Here is a 9,462-nt window from a genome sequence, read left to right as displayed (position 1 = left end):
AGTCAATTACTTGAACTGAACAAAATAAACAAATAGAGAAGCGTTTATGAATTGCAAGAGAAAAATGAAGAACATTTGAGCTACCAAGATTTATGAGGTGGCAAGTATTTATTTAAGTCATTTCATCTCCTTATAGCATCATTTCTATATTATTATGTTTGTCAAATAAAGTATAAATTTGTCAATAATATTGGTAAGAAACAAAAGTGCATAAAGTATCCTTGAAGTATTTTTCACCCAATGAAAAAAATACACGGAAAAGATAGTTACTTGTTTTTGAATTTAATCTTTGCAAGACATTGTAATGGGCGCTGTTTCTAAGAATATAAAGGAGTGAAGTGTATTATCACGAATTTATTTAATCGTATGGACATATAGTGTAATACATTAAAATTACTGCTGGTAAGTAATCCCACAAAAATAGTTTAATATCATACTTTCTTATGTATTTGGCAAAAAGTGTTTAACGCTAACAAATAACTATGGAAAAGTTATGTAATCAAATTAAATTTACGAAATTACTTGGTGAAAGGTGTTTGAGTTCAAAGAACAAACCTTGAACTTCAAGTAAGAGGGATGAAAGTGCATATTCAAATAAATGCATTGACTCACAATTGCATAATAATTGAAAGAATTTTATTGATTTACAAATAAAATACTTACACATTTAAATTTTTCCTTTAGATGATTATTGCAGTTCTTTTTAGTTGATGAGATAATTAAGATATTTGTACTTGAACTAAAAATTGTTATGATGGATCTTAATGCAAAAGGGACAGTTATCAAACTTCGTGATGGTTATGTTGCTATATTTTCGATATGGCTATCTGACAGATTTTAAGTACCCTTCCCCATACTAATGTTCAAACTGCAAACCCTGTATTTTACCACACGATTCTCAAGTAGATATTTCAACCACATTAAAAATAAATATAATATGCGGAAAATTTCTGCAGATACCTCAGCTATATTATTTTTTACACTGATTGTTTATTATGGTCTATGTTTAGTTGAATGGGGCCAGCCTTTTTTAAATGTCACAATTTCGCTGATTTCTGTTAATATTAGGTTAGGTTAGTTTTAACTACTTCCATCATTGTATTGATAGTCCTTTATGTGCACTTCCTATAAGTACCTATATTTTCTAGAGTATGGCCACAAAGTCCTGTTACCAATGAAAATAAGTAACAAATTACTAAATTTACGTAAATAACTACACGGAAAGAACTGAATGCCATGAACAACAATGCTTTTGAGAAGTTTTATTGAAATAGGAAACATTAAGTGTCCAAAGGGTCAGTCTATCAATCGTCATTTTCATGACAAAGGATAATACGCCACCAGGTTGTATGCGACATTTTGCGGAGCATTGCAGGTGTAACTTAAGAGGGTTCTCGACGCCGAAATTAAATTGCCGCAAATTTTAAACGATTCCCTAAATATTTCATAAACTTATAAAGAGGAGAAAAATTGCAAGTTGTTCTTTTAACAATGTGATTTTTTAAATGATAGCGTAGTTACAACTCCTCTGAATGTTTTGGTTATGTAAAAAGCTAGGAACGAATTGTTTTTTTCTCGTTAAAAAGTTGACTTCCTAACTTTCAAACAACGGAAAACATTCAGAGAAGTTGTAACTACGCTATCATTTGTAAAATCATATTGTTAAAAGAACAACAACTTGCAATTTTTCCCTGCTTTATACGTTTCTGAGATATCTAGGAAAAAGTTTAAAATTTGCGGGCAATTTAATTTCGGCGTCAAGAGCCCTCTTTCACAGCTTCTGTCAGGCAGTGGTATCGTAACGGTTTTGTTCAACGATGCCCTTTATGAACCCCCATAGCGCATTATCACAAGTGGTGAGGTCTGGGCTTCGTGGTGGCCATGTTTCTGCTCGTGTGGACTCTCTTCCACTTCTTTTCTTATCCTTCACTCTTTCTGTGGCGAATAGTTTTTGTTCCCATCGTAAAAGTGTTTGTTTCGGGGAAGGATCTCGTTGAAACCTGATCCGAAAGTCTGAACGCACTTCTGGCAGTATCTTACTTGTGGTTTCTGTCATGCCCCCAACAACTTGCGATAACACGTTCTTCAATACTAAAGCTAGAAGTATCAGCCATCATTGACACAATCTGAAACAATGGAAAATCTTACATTAGCATTTATCAAGGCGTAACGGGACTTTGTGGCCAACAACATTTCGCATTTCTGATTTCTACATGTACTTCTATTCCATTCTTAAATGAGGCACAAATCAGTTACGTTCCCTTAGGTCAACTCAATTCTCCTGTAAATCTTAAACTTTTTTTTGTATCTACTTTAGACCCCATTCATCTAAACATAGCCCTTTGTTATTTACTGAACATGGTGACACTTTTATAGGGGTAGACATAATACAATGAAACCTCTGAATAGCGGACACCAATGGGACATGAATTTTTGTCCGTTGCTGAGAGGTGTCCGTTACAGAGAGGCTACAGAAATTTAATTTTTCACAAGGGTAATTGTATGCAGTAATATACAGTAAATACATTATGTGTGAGCGTAAATACGTAAAATCCAATATGAAAATATTCTTTTGCACTGCATCAACTGATGAAGAATAATATGCCAAAGATGTTTGGATATTTTTCTATATGGAAGGGGAAAAAGGGAGGGGAAGGTTTTTCATTTATTTCAAATTTTCAGAACATTCTCAAAAGATGCATTGGGTGCCAACTAACATATTAAACTCTATTGTTTAGCGAAAAATGCATACTTTTTCCTCTACAAGTGTAATTAAACTCATTAGCAAGTGTCCTCTGAGAATCCTCAGTACGCTTGCGGAAGAAACTCTGTGTGTGTGTGTGTGTGTGTGTGTGTGTGTGTGTGTGTGTGTGTGTGTACTTGCGCGGTAGCGGTATTTTCGTTGGCGCAATGGATGAAAAGGCATATGGGAGTGGATATGTTTATTGACCCAACCTCAATGACAAAGAATATCCTCTTGGAGAAAGTGATGAGAAAGACGCCGGGAAAACTCCAAGCCAAACTTGTTCCAGTATCATAAGTAAAAGAAAAATGTTGCTTTTCCAAAAAAAGTAAGAGAAGAAACATTGCTCGTTGAAAATGTTATTGTAAAACAAATAATGTTTCTTCTGTGATCTATGAAATTGTCGGGAAAGATTCAAGGCCGAGAGGAAAAATGGCTAAAGTTTTTAGGGATCGTAAGAACTTTTTCATAGAATTCTTGGTCATCGACTGACCCTCTGACCCTGCATGAGTGTTATTGCTTATTAAAGGTTTTCTAGAATTTCCACCAGAAAGCAATTTATTGCGGGCAGAAAAAAAGAAAAATATCAAGTTCAGCTTGAAGCTGTTCTGTTTGATTGTTCACCAGGTCTAGACTTATGATAGATACGCTTGTGAGGAATAATACATCGCAGAACCAAGAATAATTCCTGTTCATTATGAAGAGGTTATTGAAACGTTTGGGGGAAAAGAGGACTGTCCGCGTCCGTATCTGAGTGTGTCCGTAAAAGGGAGGGTTTTGTTCCGTAAGAGAACATATATTTCTGTCGGGACAAAAAATATGTCCGTATTATAGAGGTGTCCGTTAAGGAAAGTTTCACTATACAGATTTTGTAAAGAAGATTGTTCACAAACTTAACTTCACAGACTCTATCGACCAAAGAAACTGAATGCTTATCGCCGTAAAACCAAATGTGATAATTTGATCCTAGCATGTACTGCGCCTATAGTGCGTCCAGTAAGAGAACGTCTCTGACAGCTCGCAGTGACATTGCCACTACTCGCGTGTCAAGGTTTTTTTTCGGTGCAACTGTAGTGGCAATTTAATTAATGGTATAAGACAGAGTGATCGTGGTTGGTAACACTGGTATCAAAGTAGGGGTTGCAATGTCCCACCGCATGTGGTAAGAAACGTCAGAGACCATCTCTTGTTGGCCGTGCTATAGTCAATTCAATGTGGTTTGCTTTTGCGTTCCTTCATAAAATCTCAGTTTGTATTATGTTTTCATTTTGTTCTTAATTTAGTCAAAGGGCTTTCGGAATAGGACTTCATGTAACTCGCGCGCGTTTCTTATGTGTGTCTCGTCCATTACATGATTTCCCTAGTACAGAGTGATCACAAAATCCTGTTACCGCGTGTCGCGTGTCCAGATATTAATAGATGGTCGCATTGCATTAACGTGGCATCATGGCAGAGGACAATTTGAGGTAGTGTGACTATCCTTTACTATTTATTCACAGCGTCTGTGTGTACACAATCGCTTTCATAGCAGAGGGTGATTCTTCTCCATGAACGATATTAAGTTCTCCTCAACATTGCTGGCGTGATGGCAGTAAATGCACATCGAACAGCATCCTTAAGTTCGTCAACTGTTTCGTAACGTGTGGCAGCAACCTTTTATTTAACCCTTTAATGGGCAAGCATTGACAGCATTACCATTAAAATATTTAGTTTGCTTTTATGGTTGAATCATGTCTTCCTGATCATAATTTCGTAATTTTTAAAGTATTTTTATACTTTGGTTTCAAAATACAGGGTGTTTATTTCAAAATGACATTGCGATAAAATAGGTCTTATGTGTAGCTACTGAGCAGCATTGTCCTATTATGGTCAAATATCGTAAGAATACTCTCAGTAATTACGAAGTTTCATTGAAATATTTTCCTACAAAGCGAAATAATAATAATAATAATAATAATAATAATAATAATAATAATAATAATAATAATAATAATAATAATAATAATAATAATAATAATAATAATAATAATCTTTGACGGAACGTAGGAGATAAAGCTTCTACAATACTAAATTTGACAGTCCCCTGTTAACGAAGATTAGAAGTATCTGAAGAATCGACCCGCAAATCATGTATATGAATATTGTATGAAAGCAATAATGCCAATTAAATGATCACTGAAGTTATAATTCGTGTGGATAACGCAATAGAATGTGATGTTGCTTGAACTCAACACTGCCCAATAAAGATTTAATGAACCCTCATAATGCATTGTCGCAAGATGACAGATTAAAACTTCGGGGTGACTACTCCAAAGGTGCAGATAAATGGACAGAACCACGTCCAATCCATTTATCAGGAAATACCTCACTGGGATATTCTTTAACGGGAATAGCATAATGGGTTGATGGTCCATCTTGCTGGAACCATACGCGACTGAGGACTTCCTGATCTTGAAGATGTGGAATAAAAGCTATCACGTAACATGGTGAGATACGCAATGTGATTCACAGCACCGTCAAAGAAATATGGACCTACCAAGTGTGTTGCAGACATTGCTGCTCAGATCATGACATGTGGAGCGTTGTGTTCATGTTCTTCATAAAAATGTGTGTGTTTTTTACTCCAGAAATAAACGTTCCTGGCCCTTATACTACGATATATTGGACGTTCGTCTGAGAAAAAAAAAAAAAAAACTTTCTCCCTTGAAGAAAGAGTTGCAAAGACATCCAGCATTCTCCCAGAAACCTGCTGACGTTTTTGCATGTCATGATTACTAAATTCGTTTACAAACGAAGGTTTAAATGCCTTTAACTGCAAATCTTTCTTCATATATTTCTGTAATGCCGAATATGGAACACCCAATTCCTGTGTCCGCTTACGAATGGGCTTTTTTGGCAAACGTTCGACAGACATTGTAGCCTCCAGGCATGTTCCAGTCATGCTGGTAGTTGTCCCGATCGGAGCTTATCTTTTATGCAACCAGTTGCAAAGAGCTTCTTCTGCCACTGTAAAAGTGTTGGTTTTGGAAGGGAAGGTTTTTGAAACCTTACAGTGAAATCATGCTGAATGTGTCTCATTGATTTTCCTCTATGGGATTTTTCGTGAACCCACGTACTCATTACGATCCGTTCCTCCATTGTGTAAGTGGACTCATCAGCCATGATTTGTACGTTATATCAGCACCTGCAACAATAAGAAACGATTCATTAACATCTATGTAATACATAGAGTTAACGACTTCGTGATCACTCTATATATTCTGGTGGTTTACAGTTATTGTAAAGTTCCGTGTTGTGTTTATGACCAATTTCAATACAAGCAATAGCCGCAAATCCTAGTTCTTATGTCTATATCCTTCATACAATCGCAGAACGTTTTCCAAATTTATGATGGAATTTGATTTACCAAAACTACATTATAAACAAAGTAAACATAAAAGTTTTGTTGCCGTCCTAGAGCAGTGATAAACAAAAAGCAATGCAGTGGACGGTGCGTATGTTTAGGTTTCGAAGTAACCTCCATCACCATCCAACACCTTTCGCCAGCGTTCCTGCAGTTGCACAGTAGATAGAACTCGGCAGTTGTGAATGCAAAGAAGTCCGTGAGTGTATTTTCCAGGTCTCCCTTATTTGCGGGGTATCTTCCGCGGAGATGGTTGTCGAGGAAATGAAACAAGTGGTAATCTATTGTTTCAAGTTCCAATGAATATGTTGCATGGCACAGTGTCTCCCAGCTAAGTTGCTGAAGTATCCTCGGATCCTCTTTGCCACATGTGGCTTGGCATTGTCGTGTAGGAATAGCACATCCTTGCTACTTACCAATGCCGGCTTCTTTTGCCGCAATGCAAGATGCACCCTGCGGAACTGCTGAGAGTAGAGGTGGAAAGAGCTCATAATGCGCCACTTGCCGATATTTCCACCATACAGAGAGCATATCCTTTCGTGGTTGCAGAAGTAGTTTTGAGGTAGATCACATGTAGACAACCAATGTCTCGTATGCTTGGGAGTGTCGTAGAAGACAAAATTTTCGTCACAAGTGAGCATATAACCGTCACCAGGTTATAGAAGTATTTTTTGTGGACGCTCTGTATATTTAGTAAAGACAGTAATTATTTTTCGATTTATACTTTATTCTGCGACGCAAATAACTCCTTTCTTAGATGCGAACTGTTTTTCTTCCCACGCAACAGGACAAAGGAGTCTTTTATCGTTCACTCATATATATATATTGATTTGTAGTGAGAATATTTTAGTTAGCGACAAAGAATCTATTCATTTTCTGAACTACATATATGATAGACGTACTTTTCTTAAGTTGCAGTGTTTCTTCCTTACCTATGAATATGCATAGACTATGTTCTGTAGTTATTTGGAATTGATTGATTGATTGTTTGAGTTTAACGTCCCGTTCAGCAGCGAGGCTATATGAGACGTGGACCTACTGATTAACGTGGAATTCGAACCACATGAGCTCCCGCCGGGAATCGAACCCGGGACTCCCACGCCAAAGGCGCGTACGCTAACCGCTTAGCCACGAAGGAGCTCATTATTTGGAATTGAATCAAGTGTATTCTCCAATCATTTATGGAAATACTGCGACCCAGAGCACACCAAGACGCCAGAACGACGACAACCACATCGATTTACCAGTTCGTTATCTAAACGTTCCAACCCAAGTTATCGCAACGTCTTGTGCGTCGTGGCCAGTGGACTAAACGTTAATTCTTTTTTATATTCGATTTGCATGTACATACAGGTGATTTAACCTGAGTGCTTTTGAGAATGAACTGCCAACATTGAGCAGACACTCAGTGCAGCTCGTATTTCGAACCTTTGAGATCGAGGAGGTTACTCCGTATTTTGAGGCAGCAACCACGTACGTTGCATCGGGCATCAATCATAATGTTGTGCTAAGGGGCATATATTATTAGCCAGTCAAGGTCCTAGTTATGGCTAGCCCCAATCAGTGAAGTCCCAGGTTCATATACTTAGTGCGTATTTGTTATAAACGCGCTCTCCAAAATTCTCATTCCATTTTATTGACTGTCTACATACTTTTCCTGAAGAGTAACGTTGACCTGTAAGGATTTTTTTGAAGTAGCGACCATACTACTTCGTGGGATTATCCCAATATCACCTCCATAGTGCTATTTCCCCATGTGCATTAACGGTATGAGAAAAGTATCTATAGTGGAATCCCAGCCATAAACTTCCATACAGATATATAGAAGCGATAAAAGGGCTGTAGTGTAGTGAAAAAAGCAAAGTGTGATCTTATTAGTGAAAATAATTATATATACCTAGGTATATGTATTCAGTGGTGAGTGTTGTGGTTGTTTCTCTCCGTTATTTTTTAAATAGTATTTTAATAAATAAGCATAGTGTCGTTTAATCCAGTGTGTTTTTGTTACATGTATGAGTGATGTGTGTGCGCGTTGTGGTCTGAGTGACCATCTGATCGTCCGTGAGGGTTTTCGAGACGAGACAACCGAACATCTCGGTGTCTAATGCTCATCTCGTTATTGAGACTTGCGGGCAATTTGGGAACGATTCTGTAATCCCTTTTTGGAGATGTCCTTCAACGTCTTACTCAGGTAAGTCCAGGTCTCCTGAAAATACTCATTGGCAGGACAATGGACGACAGACCCCGGAAAGCGGTTATAAGCAAGCGATCAAAGATGAGCGTGTTGAAGTGCCGAATGAGGAAGGACAAACAGGCTGTCACTCGTTTTTGTTGGCTGCCGACAATGTGTGGAGTACCCTGTTGCTTAACTTATCTGACTTCCCTATCCCATGCAGGTTCTGTCTAACTGTTTCAGAGGACAAGGAACCTTTCCGGAAGTTCATCACACGTTAGACCACTGTTCTCTACGATGACTGCTTTCGGGTTCTCGTCTTCCAACAGATGTGGTCGTCCACTGCGAGCTTCATCCGAAAAGCTCACATTTCCGGAACGCAATTTCTGGAAACAGTGCCTGGTGATGCGTTCGTTTATGGAATTCTTCCCAAAGGCCTAGCATAAGCGTCACCTTGATGCGGTAGCTGACAGGGCCACTTTAAAGCCACACAACAAACTCACGCGAGCAAACTGCTTCGTTAGATCCATTTCCCTTCGAAACTGGACGAGCTATGACTTCTGTATGTGCGCAACATATGCCTGTATTGCTGAAGATCGATGCTCAGACTAGATCCCGATCGCTTGGCAGTCACATGTGGCATTTCGTTTCCTATTTGTGAGCGCATAATTAATGGGACTTCATAAACGGGAATAACTTTTTCGCTACCTTCCGTTTATCTTCTCTGTTCTGTGTATAATTCCATCCAGCCGGGAGACAAGAGATCTCAAGAATTGGTTGAGGGATACCCACCAACTTTGGCCAGGATATACAGAGTCTACAGTTAGCAATCGAGGTCGTCGATAGAGATGATATTTAAACCGGAAGTCGTACAAATAAACTATTTCCGGTTTTAACGTCAAGTACTACAGAGCAGAAACGGAAATAGATAGGGAGAAATGGTGTCCTGCAATCGATTAAGTGTTCAAAGAATACATTACATTTCTACTTAACCCGGAAGTGATTGAAATCCAACACAACTTCCGGTTTCAATATTGACCAATAGAGATCAAACTCGATAAGATATAGCAAAGAGACGTTTCTTTCGAATCAATTTAGCATTCGTCTTCTATCTTATCTCTCTATTGGAACAAAGGCTGGCAG

At 38.1% G+C, this 9,462-nt stretch overlaps 1 protein-coding gene across 1 annotated transcript in view; it reads left to right on the top strand.

The window, feature by feature from the left end:
• Positions 1–265: 265 nt before the first annotated feature.
• Positions 266–9,462, top strand: part of LOC145691067 (uncharacterized) — a 28,238-nt gene continuing 19,041 nt past the window's right edge. Inside the window, exon 1 of the mRNA XM_081766724.1 lies at positions 266–402. The gene's annotated coding sequence lies outside the window, so the exon portion shown is untranslated. The remainder of the gene's footprint in view (positions 403–9,462) is intronic.

The sequence above is a fragment of the Thermobia domestica genome, chromosome 7, assembly GCF_964235325.1.
Source record: "Thermobia domestica chromosome 7, izTheDome1.hap1.1, whole genome shotgun sequence".
NCBI lineage: Eukaryota > Metazoa > Arthropoda > Insecta > Zygentoma > Lepismatidae > Thermobia > Thermobia domestica.
Note: the sequence above shows the minus strand (reverse complement) of the source record. Positions and strands in the feature narration are given on the sequence as shown.